The sequence below is a fragment of the Primulina tabacum genome, chromosome 10, assembly GCF_025594145.1.
Source record: "Primulina tabacum isolate GXHZ01 chromosome 10, ASM2559414v2, whole genome shotgun sequence".
NCBI lineage: Eukaryota > Viridiplantae > Streptophyta > Magnoliopsida > Lamiales > Gesneriaceae > Primulina > Primulina tabacum.
In genome coordinates, this window is record NC_134559.1 from 321,211 (window position 1) to 343,624 (window position 22,414).

At 43.6% G+C, this 22,414-nt stretch overlaps 26 non-coding genes and 4 pseudogenes across 26 annotated transcripts; all 30 read right to left on the minus strand.

Annotated features, from left to right (window-relative positions):
- Positions 1-22,414, minus strand: part of LOC142505942 (uncharacterized) — a 147,436-nt pseudogene that overhangs the window by 52,041 nt on the left and 72,981 nt on the right.
- On the minus strand, positions 235-353 carry LOC142509701 (5S ribosomal RNA). Its single transcript, XR_012807861.1, has one exon. It is a non-coding gene; the product is annotated as a 5S ribosomal RNA (ribosomal RNA).
- LOC142517213 (5S ribosomal RNA) lies at positions 1,035-1,153 on the minus strand. Its single transcript, XR_012812971.1, has one exon. It is a non-coding gene; the product is annotated as a 5S ribosomal RNA (ribosomal RNA).
- Positions 1,841-1,959, minus strand: LOC142509872 (5S ribosomal RNA). Its single transcript, XR_012808019.1, has one exon. It is a non-coding gene; the product is annotated as a 5S ribosomal RNA (ribosomal RNA).
- Positions 2,641-2,758, minus strand: LOC142512514 (5S ribosomal RNA; annotated as a pseudogene).
- On the minus strand, positions 3,409-3,527 carry LOC142514525 (5S ribosomal RNA). Its single transcript, XR_012810414.1, has one exon. It is a non-coding gene; the product is annotated as a 5S ribosomal RNA (ribosomal RNA).
- On the minus strand, positions 4,208-4,326 carry LOC142509212 (5S ribosomal RNA). The gene has a single exon (XR_012807397.1). It is a non-coding gene; the product is annotated as a 5S ribosomal RNA (ribosomal RNA).
- On the minus strand, positions 4,975-5,093 carry LOC142514925 (5S ribosomal RNA). The gene has a single exon (XR_012810797.1). It is a non-coding gene; the product is annotated as a 5S ribosomal RNA (ribosomal RNA).
- On the minus strand, positions 5,775-5,893 carry LOC142511340 (5S ribosomal RNA; annotated as a pseudogene).
- LOC142515251 (5S ribosomal RNA) lies at positions 6,542-6,660 on the minus strand. Its single transcript, XR_012811106.1, has one exon. It is a non-coding gene; the product is annotated as a 5S ribosomal RNA (ribosomal RNA).
- LOC142514744 (5S ribosomal RNA) lies at positions 7,342-7,460 on the minus strand. Its single transcript, XR_012810622.1, has one exon. It is a non-coding gene; the product is annotated as a 5S ribosomal RNA (ribosomal RNA).
- LOC142513948 (5S ribosomal RNA) lies at positions 8,143-8,261 on the minus strand. The gene has a single exon (XR_012809868.1). It is a non-coding gene; the product is annotated as a 5S ribosomal RNA (ribosomal RNA).
- LOC142509310 (5S ribosomal RNA) lies at positions 8,945-9,063 on the minus strand. Its single transcript, XR_012807490.1, has one exon. It is a non-coding gene; the product is annotated as a 5S ribosomal RNA (ribosomal RNA).
- LOC142514248 (5S ribosomal RNA) lies at positions 9,745-9,863 on the minus strand. The gene has a single exon (XR_012810151.1). It is a non-coding gene; the product is annotated as a 5S ribosomal RNA (ribosomal RNA).
- LOC142514874 (5S ribosomal RNA) lies at positions 10,545-10,663 on the minus strand. The gene has a single exon (XR_012810749.1). It is a non-coding gene; the product is annotated as a 5S ribosomal RNA (ribosomal RNA).
- On the minus strand, positions 11,347-11,465 carry LOC142516012 (5S ribosomal RNA). The gene has a single exon (XR_012811829.1). It is a non-coding gene; the product is annotated as a 5S ribosomal RNA (ribosomal RNA).
- LOC142509076 (5S ribosomal RNA) lies at positions 12,146-12,264 on the minus strand. Its single transcript, XR_012807264.1, has one exon. It is a non-coding gene; the product is annotated as a 5S ribosomal RNA (ribosomal RNA).
- On the minus strand, positions 12,946-13,064 carry LOC142515114 (5S ribosomal RNA). Its single transcript, XR_012810974.1, has one exon. It is a non-coding gene; the product is annotated as a 5S ribosomal RNA (ribosomal RNA).
- Positions 13,748-13,866, minus strand: LOC142513776 (5S ribosomal RNA). Its single transcript, XR_012809704.1, has one exon. It is a non-coding gene; the product is annotated as a 5S ribosomal RNA (ribosomal RNA).
- LOC142511102 (5S ribosomal RNA) lies at positions 14,548-14,666 on the minus strand (annotated as a pseudogene).
- Positions 15,211-15,329, minus strand: LOC142516740 (5S ribosomal RNA). The gene has a single exon (XR_012812520.1). It is a non-coding gene; the product is annotated as a 5S ribosomal RNA (ribosomal RNA).
- On the minus strand, positions 16,011-16,128 carry LOC142507149 (5S ribosomal RNA). The gene has a single exon (XR_012805412.1). It is a non-coding gene; the product is annotated as a 5S ribosomal RNA (ribosomal RNA).
- On the minus strand, positions 16,812-16,930 carry LOC142507309 (5S ribosomal RNA). The gene has a single exon (XR_012805569.1). It is a non-coding gene; the product is annotated as a 5S ribosomal RNA (ribosomal RNA).
- LOC142508154 (5S ribosomal RNA) lies at positions 17,616-17,733 on the minus strand. The gene has a single exon (XR_012806382.1). It is a non-coding gene; the product is annotated as a 5S ribosomal RNA (ribosomal RNA).
- LOC142506394 (5S ribosomal RNA) lies at positions 18,418-18,535 on the minus strand. Its single transcript, XR_012804688.1, has one exon. It is a non-coding gene; the product is annotated as a 5S ribosomal RNA (ribosomal RNA).
- On the minus strand, positions 19,220-19,337 carry LOC142506395 (5S ribosomal RNA). The gene has a single exon (XR_012804689.1). It is a non-coding gene; the product is annotated as a 5S ribosomal RNA (ribosomal RNA).
- Positions 20,022-20,139, minus strand: LOC142516745 (5S ribosomal RNA). The gene has a single exon (XR_012812525.1). It is a non-coding gene; the product is annotated as a 5S ribosomal RNA (ribosomal RNA).
- On the minus strand, positions 20,822-20,940 carry LOC142513489 (5S ribosomal RNA). Its single transcript, XR_012809433.1, has one exon. It is a non-coding gene; the product is annotated as a 5S ribosomal RNA (ribosomal RNA).
- On the minus strand, positions 21,352-21,470 carry LOC142509578 (5S ribosomal RNA). Its single transcript, XR_012807745.1, has one exon. It is a non-coding gene; the product is annotated as a 5S ribosomal RNA (ribosomal RNA).
- Positions 22,127-22,245, minus strand: LOC142506504 (5S ribosomal RNA). Its single transcript, XR_012804793.1, has one exon. It is a non-coding gene; the product is annotated as a 5S ribosomal RNA (ribosomal RNA).

Sequence of the window (22,414 nt, forward strand, 5' to 3'; positions counted from 1 at the left end):
TCTCGAGAAAACGGAAGCTTAACAGAAGCGAAAAATCGCAAATTAGAGGGTTTTAGAGAAGGAATTCGGCTGAAATCTCGCGACCCCGTTGCGGAGTAATGATTCATTCGTTTGCCCGTTTACAATAAAATTAAGCTACAATTTTGTTTAAATCCGGCAGTGCCCGAGCTACGTTGATTTCACATGTCTAACCTAATTTCGATCGAGATTCAGATGATTTGAGCCAAAAATCTCCTGATGCAACACGAGGACTTCCCATGGGGTCAGCCATCCTAGTACTGCTCTCGCCCAAGCACGCTTAAGTTCTGAGTTCTGATGGGATCCGATGCATTAGTGCTGGTATGATCGCACCCGACATTGAGTGGGATGTTTATTCTTATATCCCTCGAGTACGTGTGGAGCGGGCGGCGATGGACAACACGCGGCACTGCTCTCGCCCAACAGAACCATGAAGTTAAGCGTTCCGGCGCGATGGCAGAGCTAGGATGGGTGACCTCCCTTGGAAGTCCTCGTGTCGCGACCGTTTACGTAAATTATGGATAAAACAGTCGAAATAATTGTTTTTAATGAGTTAACCGTCTCCGGAGTAATCTGTGTCATACCCTTCCGCACAGAACCGGTTCACGACAACAAAAATCGTTAATTGTTCCCAGAAAATAGAAAAAAATAAGAAGAAGAAAATAGCGAATGTAAAGCTATTATTATGCCTGTGATACGATAAAATGGAACCGGAATCGAATTTCGAACTTCCTAAGCGGATTTCTCGAGGAAACGAAAGCTTAAGAGAAGAGGTAAATCGCAAATTAGAGGGTCTTAGAGAAGGATTTCGGCTAAAATCTCGTCAGCTCATTGCGTAGTAATGTGTATCGTCCGTTTGCCCGTTTACAATCAAATTAGCCTACAATTTTGTCAAAATCCGGCATTGCCCGAGCTACGTTGATTTCACATGTCTCATCTAGTCTCGATCGAGATTCAGAAGATTTGAGCAGAAAATCGTCTGTCAACAAGTAATCAAAAATAGAAAAACACGAAAAGGGGTGCAACACGAGGACTTCCCAGGGGATCACCCATCCCAGTATTGCTCTCGCCCAAGCACCCTTAACTTCGGAGTTCTGATGGGATCCGGTTCATTACTGCTGGTATGATCGCACCCGACATTGAGTGGGATGTCTATTATTATATCCCTCGAGTACGTGTGGACCGGGAGGCGATGGACAACACGCGGCACTGCTCTCGCCCAATCAGAACCATGAAGTTAAGCGTTCTGGCGCGATGGCAGGGCTACGATGGGTGACCTCTCTGGGAAGTTTTCGTGTCGCGACCGTTTAAGTAAATTAAGGCTAAAACAGTAAAAAAAAATTTTTTATTGAGTTAACTGTCTCCGGATTAATCTACGTAATGCCCTTCCGCACAGAACCGGCTTACGACAACAAAAATCGCTAAATGTTCCCAGAAAATAGAAAAAAAAATAAGAAGAAGAAAATAGCAAATGTAAAGCTATTATTATGCCAGAGAGACAATAAAATGGAACCGGAATCGAATTTCGAACTTCCTAAGCGGATTTCTCGAGGAAACGGAATCTTAACAAAAGCGGAAAATCGCAAATTAGAGGGTCATAGAGAAGGAATTCGGCTAAAATCTAGCCAGCTCGTTGCGGAGTAATGAGTCTCGTTCGTTTGCTCGTTTACAATCAAATTAGGCTACAATTTTGTCCAAATCCCGCAGTGACCGAGCTACTGTTATTTCACATGTCTTATCTGATCTCGATCGAGATTCAGATGATTTGAGCCGAAAATCGTCTGTCAACAAGTAATCAATCAAAAATAGAAAAACACAAAAAGAGGTGCAACACCAGGACTTCCCAGGGGGTCACACATCCTAGTACTGCTCTCGCCCAAGCACGCTTCACTTCGAAGTTCTGATGGGATCCGGTGCATTAGTGCTGGAATGATAGCACCGACATTGAGTGGGATGTTTATTCTTATATCCCTCGACTACGTGTGGAGTGGGCGGCGATGGGCAACACGCGGCACTGCTCTTGCCCAATCAGAACCATGAAGTTAAGCGTTCTGGCGCGATGGCAGAGCTAGGATGTGTGACCTCCCTGGGAAGTCCTTGTGTCGCGATCGTTTACGTATATTATGGATAAAACAGTCGAAATAATTGTTTTTAATGAGTTAACCTTCTACGGAGTAATCTACGTAATACCCTTCCGCTCAGAACAGGCTCACGACAACAAAAATCGCCAAATGTTCCCAGAAAATACAAAAAAAATAAGAAGAAGAAAATAGGGAATGTAAAGCTATTATTATGCTTGGGATACGATAAAATGGAACCAGAATCGAATTTCAGACTTCCTAAGCGGATTTCTCGAGGAAACGGAAGCTTAACAGAATCGGAAAATCGCAAATTAGAGGGTCTTAGAGAAGGAATTCGGCTAAAATCTCGCCAGCTCATTGCGTAGAATGAGTCTCGTTCTTTTGCCCGTTTACAATCAAATTAACCTACAATTTTGTCCAAATCCGGCAGTGCTCGAGCTGCGTTGATTTCACATGTCTTATCTGTTCCCGAAAAAGATTCGGATTATTAGAGCCGAAAATCGTCTGTCAACAAGTAATCAACAAAAGAAAAACACTAAAAAGGGTGCAACACGAGGACTTCCCAGTGGGTCACTCATCCTAGTATAGCTCTCGCCCAAGCACGCTTAACTCGTAGTTCTGATGGGATCCGTTGAATTAGTGATGGTATGATCGCACCCGACATTGAGAGGGATGTTTATTCTTATATCCCTCGAGGTACTGATCTCGCCCAATCAGAACCATGAAGTTAAGCGTTCTTGCGCGATGTCAGAGCTAGGATGGGTGACCTCCTTGGGAAGTACTCGTGTCGTGACCGTTTACGTAAATTATAGAGAAAACAGTCGAAATAATTGTTTTAATGAGTTAACCGTCTTTCGGAATAATCTGCGTCATACCCTTCCACACAGAACCGGCTCACAACAACAAAAATTGCTAAATGTTCCCAGAAAATATAAAAAAAATTAAGAAGAAGAAAATAGCGAATGTAAAACTATTATTATGCCTGGGATACGATAAAATGGAACCGGAATCGAATTTCGAACTTCCTAAGCGGATTTATCGAAGAAACGGAAGCTTAATAGAAGCGGAAAATCGCAAATTAGAGGGTCTTAGAGAAGGAATTCAGCTAAAATCTCGCCACCTCGTTGCGGAGCAATGAGTTTCGTTCATTTGCCCGTTTACAATCAAATAAGGCTACAATTTTGTTCAAATCCGGCAGTGCCCGAGCTACGTTGATTTCACATGTCTTATCTGATCTCGATCGAGATTCATATGATTTGAGCCGAAAATCGCATGTCAACAAGTAATCAAATATAGAAAAACACGAAAAGGGGTGCAACACGAGGACTTCTCAAGGGGTCAACCATCCTAGTACTGCTCTCGCCCAAGCACGCTTAACTTCGGAGTTCTGATGGGATCCGATGCATTAGTGCTGGTTTGATCGCACCCGAATTTAGTGGGATGTTATTCTTATATCCCTCGAGTACGTGTGGAGTGGGCGGCGATGGTCAACACGCGGCACTGCTCTTGCCCAATCAGAACCATGAAGTTAAGCGTTCTGGCGCGATGGCAGAGCTAGGATGTGTGACCTCCCTAGGAAGTCCTTGTGTCGCGACCGTTTACGTACATTATGGATAAAACAGTCGAAATAATTGTTTTTAATGAGGTAACCTTCTACGGAGTAATCTACGTAATACCCTTCCGCTCAGAACAGGCTCACGACAACAAAAATCGCCAAATGTTCCCAGAAAATACAAAAAAAATAAGAAGAAGAAAATAGGGAATGTAAAGCTATTATTATGCTTGGGATACGATAAAATGGAACCAGAATCGAATTTCGGACTTCCTAAGCGGATTTCTCGAGAAAACGGAAGCTTAACAGAAGCGGAAAATCGCAAATTAGAGGGTCTTAGAGAATGAATTCGGCTAAAATCTCGCCAGCTCATTGCGTAGAATGAGTCTCGTTCTTTTGCCCGTTTACAATCAAATTAACCTACAATTTTGTCCAAATCCGGCAGTGCCCGAGCTGCGTTGATTTCACATGTCTTATCTGGTCCCGAAAAAGATTCAGATTATTTGAGCCGAAAATCGTCTGTCAACAAGTAATCAACAAAAGAAAAACACTAAAAAGGGTGCAACACGAGGACTTCCTAGGGTGTCACCCATCCTAGTATAGCTCTCGCCCAAGCACGCTTAACTTCGGAGTTCTGATGGGATCCGGTGAATTAGTGATGGTATGATCGCACCCGACATTGAGAGGGATGTTTATTCTTATATCCCTCGAGGCACTGATCTCTCCCAATCAGAACCATGAAGTTAAGCGTTCTTGCGCGATGTCAGAGCTAGGATGGGTGACCTCCTTGGGAAGTACTCGTGTCGTGACCGTTTACGTAAATTATAGAGAAAACAGTCGAAATAATTGTTTTTAATGAGTTAACCGTCTCCGGAATAATCTGCGTCATACCCTTCCGCACAGAACCGGCTCACAACAACAAAAATTGCTAAAAGTTCCCAGAAAATATAAACAAATTAAGAAGAAGAAAATAGCGAATGTAAAACTATTATTATGCCTGGGATACGATAAATGGAACCGGAATCGAATTTCGAACTTCCTAAGCGGATTTATCGAGGAAACGGAAGCTTAATAGAAGCGGAAAATCGCAAATTAGAGGGTTTTAGAGAAGGAATTCAGCTAAAATCTCGCCACCTCGTTGCGGAGTAATAAGTCTCGTTCGTTTGCCCGTTTACAATCAAATTAGGCTACAATTTTGTTCAAATCCGGCAGTGCCCGAGCTACGTTGATTTCACATGTCTTATCTGATCTCGATCGAGATTCATATGATTTGAGCCAAAAATCGCATGTCAACAAGTAATCAAATATAGAAAAACACGAAAAGGGGTGCAACACGAGGACTTCCCAGGGGGTCAACCATCCTAGTACTGCTCTCGCCCAAGCACGCTTAACTTCGGAGTTCTGATGGGATCCGATGCATTAGTGCTGGTATGATCGGACCCGAATTGAGCGGGATGTTTATTCTTATATCCCTCGAGTACGTGTGGAGTGGGCGGCGATGGGCAACACGCGGCACTGCTCTTGCCCAATCAGAACCATGAAGTTAAGCGTTCTGGCGCGATGGCAGAGCTAGGATGTGTGACCTCCCTGGAAAGTCCTTGTGTCGCGACCGTTTACGTACATTATGGATAAAACAGTCGAAATAATTAATTTTAATGAGGTAAACTTCTACGGAGTAATCTACGTAATACCCTTCCGCTCAGAACAGGCTCACGACAACAAAAATCGCCAAATGTTCCCAGAAAATACAAAAAAAATAGGAAGAAGAAAATAGGGAATGTAAAGCTATTATTATGCTTGGGATACGATAAAGTGGAACCAGATTCGAATTTCGGACTTCCTAAGCGGATTTCTCGAGGAAACGGAAGCTTAACAGAAGCGGAAAATCGCAAATTAGAGGGTCTTAGAGAAGGAATTCGGCTAAAATCTCGCCAGTTCATTGCGTAGAATGAGTCTCGTTCTTTTGCCCGTTTACAATCAAATTAACCTACAATTTTGTCCAAATCCGGCAGTGCCCGAGCTGCGTTGATTTCACATGTCTTATCTGGTTCCGAAAAAGATTCAGATTATTTGAGCCGAAAATCGTCTGTCAACAAGTAATCAACAAAAGAAAAACACTAAAAAGGGTGCAACTTGAGGACTTCCCAGGGGGTCACCCATCCTAGTATAGCTCTCGCCCAAGCACGCATAACTTCGGAGTTCTGATGGGATCCGGTGAATTAGTGATGGTATGATCGCACCAGACATTGAGAGGGATGTTTATTCTTATATCCCTCGAGGTACTGATCTCGCCCAATCAGAACCATGAAGTTAAGCGTTCTTGCGCGATGTCAGAGCTAGGATGGGTGACTTCCTTGGGAACTACTCGTGTCGTGACCGTTTACGTAAATTATAGAGAAAACAGTCGAAATAATTGTTTTTAATGAGTTAACCGTCTCCGGAATAATCTGCATCATACCCTTCCGCACAGAACCGGCTCACAACAACAAAAATTGCTAAATGTTCCCAGAAAATAGAAAAATAATTAAGAAGAAGAAAATAGCGAATAGAAAGTTATTAATATTCCTAGGATACGATAAAATGGAACCTGAATCGAATTTCGGACTTCCTAAGCGGATTTCTCGATGAAACGGAAGATTAACAGAAACAGAAAATCGCAAATTAGAGGGTATTAGAGAAGGAATTCAGCTAAAATCTCGCCAGCTCATTGCGGAATAATGAGTCTCATTCGTTTGCCCGTTTACAATCAAGTTAGGTTACAATTTTGTCAAAATCCGGCAGTGCCCGAGCTACGTTGATTTCACGTCTTATGTGGTCCCGATCGAGATTCAGATGATTTGAGCCGAAAATCGTCTGTCAACAAGTAATCAAAAATAGAAAAACACGAAAAGAGGTGCAACACGAGGAGTTCCCTGGGGGTCACCTATCCTAGTACTGGTCTCGCCCAAGCACGCTTAACTTCGGAGTTCTGATGGGATCCGGTGCATTAGTGCTGGTATGATCGCACCGGACATTGAGTGGGATGTTTATTCTTATATCCCTCGAGTACGTGTGGAGCGGGCGGCGATGGAAAATACGCGGCACTGCTCTCGCCCAATCAGAACCAAGAAGTTAAGCGTTCTGGCGCGATGGTAGAGCTAGGATGGGTGACATCCCTGGAAAGTCCTTGTGTCGCGACGGTTTACGTAAATTATGGACTAAAACAGTTGAAATAATTGTTTTTAATGAGTTAACCGTCTGCAGAGTAATCTGCCTCATATCCTTCTGCCCAGAACCGGCTCACGACAACAAAAATCTCTAAATGTTCCCAGAAAATAGGAAAAAAATAAGAAGAAAATAGCGAATGTAAAGCTATTATTAATCCTGAGATACGATAAAGTGGAACCGGAATAGAATTTCGAACTTCCTAAGCGGATCTCTCGAGGAAACGAAAGCTTAACAGAAGCAGTATATCGCAAATTAGAGGGTCTTAGAGAAGGAATTCGGCTAAAATATCGCCATCTCATTGCGGAGTAATGAGTCTCGTTCGTTTGCCCGTTTACAATCAAATTAGCCTACAATTTTGTCCAAATCCGGCAGTGCCTGAGCTACGTTGATTTCACATGTCTTATCTGGTCCTAATCGAGATTCAGATTATTTGAGCCGAAAATCATCTGTCAACAAGTAATCAAAAATAGAAAAACACGAAAAGGGGAGCAACACGAGGACTTACCAGGGGGTCACCCATCTTAGTACTGGTCTCGCCCAAGCACGCTTAACTTCGGAGTTCTGATGGGATCCGGTGCATTAGTGCTGGTATGATCGCACCCCACATTGAGTGGGATTTTTATTCTTATATGCCTCGTGTACGTGTGGAGCGGGCGGCGATGGACAATACGCGGCACTGCTCTCGCCCAAATGAGCATTGAAGTTAAGCATTCTGGCGCGATGGCAGAGCTAGGATGGGTGACCTCCCTGGGAAGACCTCGTGTCGTGACCGTTTACATAAATTATGGATAAAACATTCGAAATAATTGTTTTTAATGAGTTAACCGTCTCCGGAGTAATCTGGGTCATACCCTTCCGCACAGAACCGGCTCACGACAACAAACATCTCTAAATGTTCCCAGAAAATAGGAAAAAAATAAGAAGAAGAAAATAGCGAATGTAAAGCTTTTATTATGCCAGGGATACGATAAAGTGGAACCGAAATCGAATTTCGAACTTCCTAAGCGGATTTCTCGAGGAAACGGAAGCTTAACAGAAGCGGAAAATCGCAAATTAGAGGGCCTTAAAGAAGGAATTCGGCTAAAATCTCGCCAGCTCATTGCGGAGCAATGAGTCTCGTTCGTTTGCCCGTTTACAATCGAATTAGGCTACAATTTTGTCCAAATCCGGCAGTGTCCGACCTACGTTGATTTCACATGTCTTATCTAGTCCCGATCGAGATTCACATTATTTGAGCCGAAAATCGTCTGTCAACAAGTAATCAAAAATAGAAAAACACGAAAAGGGGTGCAACACGAGAAGTTCCCTGGGGGTCACCTATCCTAGTACTGGTCTCGTCCAAGCACGCTTAACTTCGGAGTTCTGATGGGATCCGGTGCATTAGTGCTGGTATGGTCGCACCCCACATTGAGTTGGATTTTTATTCTTATATGCCTCGCGTACGTGTGGAGCGGGCAGAGATGGACAACACGCGGCACTGCTCCCGCCCAATCAGAACCATGAAGTTAAGCATTCTGGCGCGATGGCAGAGCTAGGATGGGTGACCTCCCTAGGAAGACCTCGTGTCGCGACCGTTTACATAAATTATGGATAAAACATTCGAAATAATTGTTTTTAATGAGTTAACCGTCTCCGGAGTAATCTGCGTCATACCCTTCCGCACAGAATCAGCTCACGACAACAAAAATCGCTAAATGTTCCCAGAAAATAGGAAAAAAATAAGAAGAAGAAAATAGCGAATGTAAAGCTTTTATTATGCCTGGGATACGATAAAGTGGAACCGAAATCGAATTTCGAACTTCCTAAGCGGATTTCTCGAGGAAACGGAAGGTTAACAGAAGTGGAAAATCGCAAATTAGAGGGTCTTAGAGAAGGAATTTGGTTAAAATCTCGCAAGCTCATTGCGGAGTAATGAGTCTCGTTCGTTTGCCCGTTTACAATCAAATAAGGCTACAATTTTGTCCGAATCCGGCAGTGCCCGAGCTACGTTGATTTCACATGTCTTATGAGGTCCCGATAGAGACTCAGATTATTTGAGCCAAAAATCGTCTTTCAACAAGTAATCAAAAATAGAAAAACACGAAAAGGGGTGCAACACGAGGAGTTGCCTGGGGGTCACCTATCCTAGTACTGGTCTCGCCCAAGCACGCTTAACTTCGGAGTTTTGATGGGATCCGGTGCATTAGTTCTGGTATGATCGCACCCCACATTGAGTGGGATTTTTATTCTTATATGCCTCGCGTACGTGTGGAGCGGGCGGAGATCGACAACACGCGGCACTGCTCTCGCCCAATCAGAACCATGAAGTTAAGCATTCTGGCGCGATGGCAGAGCTAGGATGGGTGACCTCCTTGGGAAGACCTCGTGTTGCGACCGTTTACATAAATTATGGATAAAACATTCGAAATAATTGTTTTTAATGAGTTAACCGTCTCCGGAGTAATCTGCGTCATACCCTTCCGCACAGAACCGGCTCACAACAACAAAAATCGCTAAGTATTCCCATAAAATAGAAATAAATAAGAAGAGGAAAATAGCGAATGTAAAGCTATTATTATGCCTGGGATAAAATAAAATGGAACCGGAATCAATTTCGGACTTCCTAAGCGGATTTCTCGAGGAAACGAAAGCTTAACAGAAGCGGAAAATCTTAAATTAGAGGGTTTTAAAGAAGAAATTCGGCTAAAATCTCGCCAGCTCATTGCGGAGTAATAAGTCTCGTTCGTTTGCCCGTTTACAACCAAATTATGCTACAATTTTGTCCAAATCCGGCAATGTTCGAGCTACGTTGATTTCACATGTCTTATCTGGTCTTGATCGATATTCAAGTGATTTGAGCCGAAAATCATCTGTCAACAAGTAATCAAAAATAGAAAAACACGAAAAAGGGTGCAACACGAGGACTTACCAGGGGGTCACCCGTCTTAGTACTGCTCTCGCCCAAGCACGCTTAACTTCGGAGTTCTGATGGGATCCGGTGCATTAGTGCTGGTATGATCGCACCCCACATTGAGTGGGATTTTTATTCTTATATGCCTCGTGTACGTGTGGAGCGGGCGGCGATGGACAATACGCGGCACTGCTCTCGCCCAAATGAGCATTGAAGTTAAGCATTCTGGCGCGATGGCAGAGCGAGGATGGGTGACCTCCCTGGGAAGACCTCGTGTCGTGACCGTTTACATAAATTATGGATAAAACATTCGAAATAATTGTTTTTAATGAGTTAACCGTCTCCGGAGTAATCTGGGTCATACCCTTCCGCACAGAACCGGCTCACGACAACAAACATCTCTAAATGTTCCCAGAAAATAGGAAAAAAATAAGAAGAAAAAAATAGCGAATGTAAAGCTTTTATTATGCCAGGGATACGATAAAGTGGAACCGAAATCGAATTTCGAACTTCCTAAGCGGATTTCTCGAGGAAACGGAAGCTTAACAGAAGCGGAAAATCGCAAATTAGAGGGCCTTAAAGAAGGAATTCGGCTAAAATCTTGCCAGCTCATTGCGGAGCAATGAGTCTCGTTCGTTTGCCCGTTTACAATCGAATTAGGCTACAATTTTGTCCAAATCCGACAGTGTCCGACCTACGTTGATTTCACATGTCTTATCTAGTCCCGATCGAGATTCAGATTATTTGAGCCGAAAATCGTCTGTCAACAAGTAATCAAAATAGAAAAACACGAAAAGGGGTGCAACACGAGAAGTTCCCTGGGGGTCACCTATCCTAGTACTGGACTCGTCCAAGCACGCTTAACTTCGGAGTTCTGATGGGATCCGGTGCATTAGTGCTGGTATGGTCGCACCCCACATTGAGTTGGATTTTTATTCTTATATGCCTCGCGTACGTGTGGAGCGGGCAGAGATGGACAACACGCGGCACTGCTCCCGCCCAATCAGAACCATGAAGTTAAGCATTCTGGCGCGATGGTAGAGCTAGGATGGGTGACCTCCCTAGGAAGACCTCGTGTCGCGACCGTTTACATAAATTATGGATAAAACATTCGAAATAATTGTTTTTAATGAGTTAACCGTCTCCGGAGTAATCTGCGTCATACCCTTCCGCACAGAATCAGCTCACGACAACAAAAATCGCTAAATGTTCCCAGAAAATAGGAAAAAAATAAGAAGAAGAAAATAGCGAATGTAAAGCTTTTATTATGCCTGGGATACGATAAAGTGGAACCGAAATCGAATTTCGAACTTCCTAAGCGGATTTCTCGAGGAAACGGAAGGTTAACAGAAGTGGAAAATCGCAAATTAGAGGGTCTTAGAAAAGGAATTTGGTTAAAATCTCGCAAGCTCATTGCGGAGTAATGAGTCTCGTTCGTTTGCCCGTTTACAATCAAATTAGGCTACAATTTTGTCCGAATCCGGCAGTGCCCGAGCTACGTTGATTTCACATGTCTTATCAGGTCCCGATAGAGATTCAGATTATTTGAGCCAAAAATCGTCTGTCAACAAGTAATCAAAAATAGAAAAACACGAAAAGGGGTGCAACACAAGGAGTTCCCTGGGGGTCACCTATCCTAGTACTGGTCTCGCCCAAGCACGCTTAACTTCGGAGTTCTGTTGGGATCCGGTGCATTAGTGCTGGTATGATCGCACCCCACATTGAGTGGGATTTTTATTCTTATATGCCTCGCGTACGTGTGGAGCGGGCGGAGATGGACAACACGCGGCACTGCTCTCGCCCAATCAGAACCATGAAGTTAAGCATTCTGCGCGATGGCAGAGCTAGGATGGGTGACCTCCTTGGGAAGACCTCGTGTCGCGACCGTTTACATAAATTATGGATAAAACATTCGAAATAATTGTTTTTAATGAGTTAACCGTCTCCGGAGTAATCTGCGTCATACCCTTCCGCACAGAACCGGCTCACGACAACAAAAATCGCTAAGTATTCCCATAAAATAGAAATAAATAAGAAGAGGAAAATAGCGAATGTAAAGCTATTATTATGCCTGGGATAAAATAAAATGGAACCGGAATCAATTTCGGACTTCCTAAGCGGATTTCTCGAGGAAACGAAAGCTTAACAGAAGCGGAAAATCGCAAATTAGAGGGTTTTAGAGAAGAAATTCGGCTAAAATCTGGCCAGCTCATTGCAGAGTAATAAGTCTCGTTCGTTTGCCCGTTTACAACCAAATTATGCTACAATTTTGTCCAAATCCGGCAATGTTCGAGCTACGTTTATTTCACATGTCTTATCCTGTCCCGATCGAGATTCAAGTGATTTGAGCCGAAAATCATATGTCAACAAGTAATCAAAAATAGAAAAACACGAAAAAGAGTGCAACAAGAGGACTTACCAGGGGGTCACCCGTCTTAGTACTGCTCTCGTCCAAGCACGCTTAACTTCGGATTTCTGATGGGATCCGGTGCATTAGTGCTGGTATGATCGCACCCCACATTGAGTGGGATTTTTATTCTTATATGCCTCGCGTACGTGTGGAGCGGGCGGAGATGGACAACACGCGGCACTGCTCTCGCCCAAATGAGCATTGAAGTTAAGCATTCTGGCGCGATGGCAGAGCTAGGATGGGTGACCTCCCTGGGAAGACCTCGTGTCGCGACCGTTTACATAAATTATGGATAAAACATTCGAAATAATTGTTTTTAATGAGTTAACCGTCTCCGGAGTAATCTGGGTCATACCCTTCCGCACAGAACCGGCTCAAGACAACAAACATCTCTAAATGTTCCCAGAAAATAGGAAAAAAATAAGAAGAAGAAAATAGCGAATGTAAAGCTTTTATTATGCCTGGGATACGATAAAGTGGAACCGAAATCGAATTTCGAACTTCCTAAGCGGATTTCTCGAGGAAACGGAAGTTAACAGAAGCGGAAAATCGCAAATTAAAGGGCCTTAGAGAAGGAATTCGGCTAAAATCTCGTCAGCTCATTGCGGAGGAATGAGTCTCGTTCGTTTGCCCGTTTACAATCAAATTAGGCTACAATTTTGTCCAAATCCGGCAGTGTCCGACCTACGTTGATTTCACATGTCTTATCTGGTCCCGATCGAGATTCAGATTATTTGAGCCGAAAATCGTCTGTCAACAAGTAATCAAAAATAGAAAACCACGAAAAGGGGTGCAACACGAGGAGTTCCCTGGGGGTCACCTATCCTAGTACTGGTCTCGCCCAAGCACGCTTAACTTCGAAGTTCTGATGGGATCCGGTGCATTAGTGCTGGTATGATCGCACCCCACATTGAGTGGGATTTTTATTCTTATATGCCTCGCATACGTGTGGAGCGGGCGGAGATGGACAACACGCGGCACTGCTCTCGCCCAATCAGAACCATGAAGTTAAGCATTCTGGCGCGATGGCAGAGCTAGGATGGGTGACTTCCCTGGGAAGACCTCGTGTCGCGACCGTTTACATAAATTATGGATAAAACATTCGAAATAATTGTTTTTAATGAGTTAACCGTCTCCGGAGTAATCTGGGTCATACCCTTCCGCACAGAACCGGCTCACGACAACAAACATCTCTAAATGTTCCCAGAAAATAGGAAAAAAATAAGAAGAAGAAAATAGCGAATGTAAAGCTTTTATTATGCTTGGGATACGATAAAGTGGAACCGAAATCGAATTTCGAACTTCCTAAGCGGATTTCTCTAGGAAACGGAAGCTTAACAGAAGCAGAAAATCGCAAATTAGAGGGCCTTAAAGAAGGAATTCGGCTAAAATCTCGCCAGCTCACTGCGGAGCAATGAGTCTCGTTCGTTTGCCCGTTTACAATCGAATTAGCCTACAATTTTGTCCAAATCCGGCAGTGTCCGACCTACGTTGATTTCACATGTCTTATCTAGTCCCGATCGAGATTCAGATTATTTGAGCCGAAAATCGTCTGTCAACAAGTAATCAAAAATAGAAAAACACGAAAAGGGGTGCAACACGAGGAGTTCCCTGGGGGTCACCTATCCTAGTACTGGTCTCGCCCAAGCACGCTTAACTTCGGAGTTCTGATGGGATCCGGTGCATTAGTGCTGGTATGATCGCACCCCACATTGAGTGGGATTTTTATTCTTATATGCCTCGCGTACGTGTGGAGCGGGCGGAGATGGACAACACGCGGCACTGCTCTCGCCCAATCAGAACCATGAAGTTAAGCATTCTGGCGCGATGGCAGAGCTAGGATGGGTGACCTCCCTGGGAAGACCTCGTGTCGCGACCGTTTACATAAATTATGGATAAAATATTCGAAATAATTGTTTTTAATGAGTTAACCGTCTCTGGAGTAATCTGCGTCATATCTTTCCGCACAGAACCGGCTAACGACAACAAAAATCGCTAAGTATTCCAAGAAAACAGAAAAAAATAAGAAGAGGAAAATAGCGAATGTAAAGCTATTATTATGCCTGGGATAAAATAAAATGGAACCGAAATCAATTTCGGACTTCCTAAGCGGATTTCTCGAGGAAACGAAAGCTTAACAGAAGCGGAAAATCGCAAATTAGAGGGTTTTTGAGAAGAAATTCGACTAAAATCTCGCCAGCTCATTGCGGAGTAATTAATCTCGTTCGTTTGCTCGTTTACAACCAAATTAGGCTACAATTTTGTCCAAATCCGGCAATGTTCGAGCTACGTTGATTTCACATGTCTTATCTGGTCCGGATCGAGATTCAAGTGCTTTGAGCCGAAAATCATCTGTCAACAAGTAATCAAAAATAGAAAAACACGAAAAAGGGTGCAACACGAGGATTTATCAGGGGGTCACCCATCCTAGTACTGCTCTCGCCCAAGCAAGCTTAACTTCGGAGTTCTGATGGGATCTGCTGCATTAGTGAGGGAATGATCGCACCCGACATTGAGTGGGATATTTATTCTTATATCCCTCGAGTACGTGTGGAGCGGGCGGCGATGGACAACACGCGGCACTGCTCTCGCCCAATCAGAACCATGAAGTTAAGTGTTCTGGCGCGATGGGAGAGCTAGGATGGGTGACCTCCCTGGGAAGACCTCGTGTCGCGACCGTTTACATAAATTATGGATAAAACATTCGAAATAATTGTTTTTAATGAGTTACCCGTCTCCGAAGTAATCTGGGTCATACCCTTCCGCATAGACCGGCTCACGACAACAATCGCTAAATGTTCCCAGAAAATAGGAAAAAAATAAAAAGAAGAAAAAATCGAATGTAAAGCTTTTATTATGCCTGGGATACGATAAAGTGGAACCGAAATCGAATTTCGAACTTCCTAAGCGGATTTCTCGAGGAAACGGAAGTTAACAGAAGCGGAAAATCGCAAATTAAAGGGCCTTAGAGAAGGAATTCGGCTAAAATCTCGATCTATTTGAGCCGAAAATCGTCTGTCAACAAGTAATCAAAAATAGAAAACCACGAAAAGGGGTGCAACACGAGGAGTTCCCTGGGGGTCACCTATCGTAGTACTGCTCTCGCCCAAGCACGCTTAACTTTGGAGTTCTTATGGGATCCGGTGAATTAGTGCTGGTATGATCGCACCCGACATTGAGTGGATGTTTATTCTTATATCCCAAGAGTACGTGTGGAGAAAGCGACGATGGACAACACGCGGCACTGCTCTCGCCTAATCAGAACCATGATGTTAAGCGTTCTGGTGCGATGGGAGAGCTAGGATGGGTAACCTCCCTGGGAAGTACTCGTGTCACGACCGTTTACGTAAATTATGGATAAAACAGTCGAAATAATTGTTTTTAATGAGTTAAACGTCTCCGGAGTAATCTACGTAATACCCTTCTGCATAGAACCGGCTCACGACAACAAAAATCGCTAAGTATTCCCAGAAAACAGAAAAAAAATAAGAAGAAGAAAATAGCGAATGTAAAGCAATTATTATGCCTGGGATAAAATAAAATGGAACCGGAATCAATTTCGGACTTCCTAAGCGGATTTATCGAGGAAACGAAAGCTTAACAGAAGCGGAAAATCGCAAATTAGAGGGTTTTAGAGAAGAAATTCGGCTAAAATCTCGCCAGCTCATTGCGGAGTAAAAAGTCTCGTTCGTTTGCCTGTTTACAATCAAATTAGGCTACAATTTTGTCCAAATCCGGCAATGTTCGAGCTACGTTGATTTCACATGTCTTATCTGGTCCTGATCGAAATTCAAGTGATTTGAGCCGAAAATCATCTGTCAACAAGTAATCAAAAATAGAAAAACACGAAAAGGGGTGCAACACGAGGACTTCCCAGGGGTCAACCATCCTAGTATTGCTCTCGCCCAAGCACGCTTAACTTCGGAGTTCTGATGGGATCCGGTGCATTAGTGCTAGTATGATCGCACAAGAGATTGAGTTGAATGTTCATTCTAATATCCCTCGAGTACGTGTGGAACGGGCTGCGATGGACAACACGCGGCACTGCTCTCGCCCAATCAGAACCATGAAGTTAAGTGTTCTGGCGCGATGGCAGAGCTAGGATGGGTGACCTCCCGTGGAAGTCCTCGGTTCGTGACCGTTTACGTAAATTATGGATAAAACAGTCGACATAATTGTTTTTAATTAGTTGACTGTCTCCGGAGTAATTTGGGTCATACTCTTCGGCACAGAACCGGCTCACGACAACAAAAATCGCTTAATTTTCCCAGAAAATAGGAAAAAAATAAGAAGAAGAAAATAGCGAATGTAAAGCTTTTCTTATGCATGGGTTGCGATAAAGTGGAACCGAAATCGAATTTCGAACTTCCTAAGCGGATTTCTCGAGGAAACGGAAGGTTAACAGAAGTGGAAAATCGCAAATTAGAGGGTCTTAGAGAAGGAATTTGGTTAAAATCTCGCAAGCTCATTGCGGAGTAATGAGTCTCGTTCGTTTGCCCGTTTACAATCAAATTAGACTACAATTTTGTCCCAATCCGGCAGTGCCCGAGCTACGTTGATTTCACATGTCTTATCAGGTCCCGATCGAGATTCATATGATTTGAGCCGAAAATCGTCTGTCAACAAGTAATCAAAAATAGAAAAACACGAAAAAGGGTGCAACACGAGAACTTCCCAGGGGGTCACCCACCCTAGTACTGCTCTCGTTCAAGCACACTTAACTTCGAAGTTCTGATGGGATCCGGTGCATTAATGCTGGTATGATCGTACCCGACATTGAGTGGGATGTTTATTCTTATATCCCTCGAGTACGTGTGGAGCGGGCGGCGATGGACAACACTCGGCACTGCTCTCGCCCAATAAGAACCATGAAGTTAAGCGTTCTAGCGCGATGGAAGAGCTAGGATGGGTGACACTCCCTGTTAAATCCTCGTGTCGCGATCGTTTACGTACATTATGGCTAAAACAGTCGAAATATTTGTTTTTAATGAGTTAACCATCTCCGGAGTAATATTTGTCATACCCTTTCGCACAGAACCGGCTCACGACAACAAAAATCGCTAAATGTTCCCAGAAAATAGAAAAAAAATTAAGAAGAAGAAAATAGCGAATGTAAAGCTATTATTATTGCTGGGATACGATAAAATGAAACCAGAATAGAATTTCGAACTTTCTAAGCGGATTTCTCGAGGAAACGAAAGCCTGACAGAAGCTGAAAATCTCAAATTAGAGGGTCTTAGAGAAGGAATTAGGCTAAAATCTCGCCACCTCGTTTCGGAGTAAAGAGTCTCGTTCGTTTGCCCGTTTACAATTAAATTAGCCTACAATTTTGTCCAAATCCGGCAGTGCCCGAGCTACGTTGATTTCACATGTCTTATCAGGTCCCGATCGAGATTCAGAAGATTTGAGCCGAAAATCGTCTGTCAACAAGTAATCAAAAATAGAAAAACACGAAAAGGGGTGCAACTCGAGTACTTCCAAGGGGTCACCCATTCTAGTACTGCTCTCGCCCAAGCACGCTTAACTTCGGAGTTCTGATAAGATCCGGTGCATTAGTGCTGGTATGAACGCACCCGACATTGAGTGGGAAGTTTATTCTTTTATCCCTTGAGTACGTAGGAGCGGGCGGCGATGGACAACACTCGGCACTGCTCTCGCCCAATAAGAACCATGAAGTTAAGCGTTCTAGCGCGATGGAAGAGCTAGGATGGGTGACACTCCCTGTTAAATCCTCGTGTCGCGATCGTTTACGTACATTATGGCTAAAACAGTCGAAATATTTGTTTTTAATGAGTTAACCGTCTCCGGAGTAATATTTGTCATACCCTTTCGCACAGAACCGGCTCACGACAACAAAAATCGCTAAATGTTCCCAGAAAATAGAAAAAAAATTAAGAAGAAGAAAATAGCGAATGTAAAGCTATTATTATGCCTGGGATACGATAAAATGAAACCGGAATCGAATTTCGAACTTTCTAAGCGGATTTCTCGAGGAAACGGAAGCCTGACAGAAGCTGAAAATCTCAAGTTAGAGGGTCTTAGAGAAGGAATTAGGCTAAAATCTCGCCACCTCGTTTCGGAGTAAAGAGTCTCGTTCGTTTGCACGTTTACAATTAAATTAGCCTACAATTTTGTCCAAATCCGGCAGTGCCCGAGCTACGTTGATTTCACATGTCTTATCAGGTCCCGATCGAGATTCAGAAGATTTGAGCCGAAAATCGTCTGTCAACAAGTAATCAAAAATAGAAAAACACGAAAAGGGGTGCAACACGAGTACTTCCAAGGGGTCACCCATTCTAGTACTGCTCTCGCCCAAGCACGCTTAACTTCGGAGTTCTGATAAGATCCGGTGCATTAGTACTGGTATGATCGCACCCGACATTGAGTGGGAAGTTTATTCTTTTATCCCTTGAGTACGTAGGAGCGGGCGGCGATGGACAACACTCGGCACTGCTCTCGCCCAATAAGAACCATGAAGTTAAGCGTTCTAGCGTGCTGGAAGAGCTAGGATGGGTGACACTCCCTGTTAAATCCTCATGTCGCGATCGTTTACGTACATTATGGCTAAAACAGTCGAAATATTTGTTTTTAATGAGTTAACCGTCTCCGGAGTAATATTTTTCATACCCTTTCGCACAGAACCGGCTCACGACAACAAAAATCGCTAAATGTTCCCAGAAAATAGAAAAAAAATTAAGAAGAAGAAAATAGCGAATGTAAAGCTATTATTATGCCTGGGATACGATAAAATGAAACCGGAATCGAATTTCGAACTTTCTAAGCGGATTTCTCGAGGAAACGGAAGCCTGACAGAAGCTGAAAATCTCAAGTTAGAGGGTCTTAGAGAAGGAATTAGGCTAAAATCTCGCCACCTCGTTTCGGAGTAAAGAGTCTCGTTCGTTTGCCCGTTTACAATTAAATTAGCCTACAATTTTGTCCAAATCCGGCAGTGCCCGAGCTACGTTGATTTCACATGTCTTATCAGGTCCCGATCGAGATTCAGAAGATTTGAGCCGAAAATCGTCTGTCAACAAGTAATCAAAAATAGAAAAACACGAAAAGGGGTGCAACACGAGTACTTCCAAGGGGTCACCCATTCTAGTACTGCTCTCGCCCAAGCACGCTTAACTTCGGAGTTCTGATAAGATCCGGTGCATTAGTACTGGTATGATCGCACCCGACATTGAGTGGGAAGTTTATTCTTTTATCCCTTGAGTACGTAGGAGCGGGCGGCGATGGACAACACTCGGCACTGCTCTCGCCCAATAAGAACCATGAAGTTAAGCGTTCTAGCGTGCTGGAAGAGCTAGGATGGGTGACACTCCCTGTTAAATCCTCGTGTCGCGATCGTTTACGTACATTATGGCTAAAACAGTCGAAATATTTGTTTTTAATGAGTTAACCGTCTCCGGAGTAATATTTGTCATACCCTTTCGCACAGAACCGGCTCACGACAACAAAAATCGCTAAATGTTCCCAGAAAATAGAAAAAAAATTAAGAAGAAGAAAATAGCGAATGTAAAGCTATTATTAATCCTGAGATACGATAAAGTGGAACCGGAATAGAATTTCGAACTTCCTAAGCGGATCTCTCGAGGAAACGAAAGCTTAACAGAAGCAGTATATCGCAAATTAGAGGGTCTTAGAGAAGGAATTCGGCTAAAATATCGCCATCTCATTGCGGAGTAATGAGTCTCGTTCGTTTGCCCGTTTACAATCAAATTAGCCTACAATTTTGTCCAAATCCGGCAGTGCTCGAGCTACGTTGATTTCACATGTCTTATCAGGTCCCGATCGAGATTTAGATGATTTGAGCCGAAAATCGTCTGTCAACAAGTAATCAAAAATAGAAAAACACGAAAAGGGGTGCAACACGAGTACTTCCAAGGGGTCACCCATTCTAGTACTGCTCTCGCCCAAGCACGCTTAACTTCGGAGTTCTGATAAGATCCGGTGCATTAGTGCTGGTATGATCGCACCCGACATTGAGTGGGAAGTTTATTCTTATAACCCTTGAGTACGTAGGAGCGGGCGGCGATGGACAACACTCGGCACTGCTCTCGCCCAATAAGAACCATGAAGTTAAGCGTTCTAGCGCGATGGAAGAGCTAGGATGGGTGACACTCCCTGGTAAATCCTCGTGTCGCGATCGTTTACATAAATTATGGCTAAAACAGTCGAAATATTTGTTTTTAATGAGTTAACCGTCTCCAGAGTAATCTGCATCATACCCTTTCGCACAGAACCGGCTCACGACAACAAAAATCGCTAAATGTTCCCAGAAAAAAGAAAAAAATAAGAAGAAGAAAATAGCGAATGTAAAGCTATTATTATGCCTGAGATAAGATAAAATGGAACCGGAATCGAATTTCGAACTTCCTAAGCGGATTTCTCGAGGAAACAGAAGCCTAACAGAAGCTGAAAATCTCAAATTAGAGGGTCTTAGAGAAGGAATTAGGCTAAAATCTCGCCACCTCGTTTCGGAGTGTTGAGTCTCGTTCGTTTGCCCGTTTACAATCAAATTAGCCTTCAATTTTGTCTAAATCCGGCAGTGCCCGATCTACGTTGATTTCACATGTCTTATCTGGTCCCGATCGAGATTCAGATGATTTGAGCCGAAAATCGTCAGTCAACAAGTAATCAAAAATAGAAAAACACGAAAATGGGTGCAACACGAGGACTTCCAAGGGGGTCACCCATCCTAGTACTGCTCTCGCCCAAGCACGCTTAACTTCGGAGTTCTGATGGGATCCGGTGCATTAGTGCTGGTATGATCGCGCCCGACATTGAATGAGATGTTTATTCTTATATCCCTCGAGTACGTGTGGAGCGGGCGGCGATGGACAACACGCGGCACTGCTCTCGCTCAATCAGAACAATGAAGTTAAGCGTTCTGGCGCGATGAAAGAGCTAGGATGGGTGACCTCCCTGGGAAGTTCTCGTGTCGCGATCGTTTACTTAAATTATGGCTAAAATAGTCGAAATAATTGTTTTTAATTAGTTAATCGTCTCCGGAGTAATCTGCGTCATACCCTTCCGCACAGAACCGGCTCACGACAACAAAAATCGCTAAATGTTCCCAGAAAATAGAAAAAAAAAATAAGAATGTCTTATTTGGTCCCGATCGAGATTCAGATGATTTGAGCCGAAAATCATCTGTCAACAAGTAATCAAAAATAGAAAAACACGAAAAGGGGTGCAACACGAGGACTTCTTAATGGGTCACCCATCCTAGTACTGCTGTCGCCCAAGCACGCTTAAATTCGGAGTTCTGATGGGATCCAGTGCATTAGTGCTGGTATAATCGCACTCGAAATTCAGTGGGATTGTTATTCTTATATCTCTCGAGTACATGTGGAGCGGACGGCGATGGACAACAAATGGCACTTCTCTCGCCCAATTAAAACCATGAAGTTAAGCGTTCTAGCACGATGGCAGACCTAGGATGGGTGGACTCCCTCGAAAGTCCTCGTGACGCGACCGTTTACGTAAATTATGGATAAAACAATCGAAATAATTGTTTTTATTGAGTTAACCGTCTCCGGAGTAATTTACGTCATACCCTTCCGCACATAACCGGCTTACGGCAACAAAAATTGTTAAATGTTCCCAGAAAATAGAAAAAAATTAAGAATAAGAAAATAACGATTGTAAAGCTATTATTATGCCGTAGATAAGATAAAATGGAACCGGAATCGAATTTCGAACTTCCTAAGCAGATTTCTCGAGGAAACGGAAGCTTAACAGAAGCGGAAAAATCGCAAATTAGAGTGTCTTAGAGAATGAATTCGGCTAAAATCTCGCCAGCTCATTGCGGAACAATCAAATTTGGTTACAATTTTGTCAAAATCCGGCAGTGCCCGAGCTACGTTGATTTCACATGTCTTATCTGGTCCCGATCGAGATTCAGATGATTTGAGCCGAAAATCGTCTGTCAACAAGTAATCAAAAATAGAAAAACACGAAAAGGGGTGCAACACGAGGACTTCCCAGGTGGTAACCCATCCTAGTACAGCTCTCGCCCAAGCACGCTTAACTTCGGAGTTCTAATGCGATCCGGTGCATTACTGCTGGTATGACCGCACCTGACATTGAGTGGGATATTTATTCTTATATCCATCGAGTACGTAGGAGCAGGCGGCGATGGACAACACTCGGCACTGCTCTCGCCCAATCAGAACCATGAAGTTAAGCGTTGTGGCGCGATGGAAGAGCTAGGATGGGTGACACTCCCTGGTAAATCCTCGTGTCGCGAT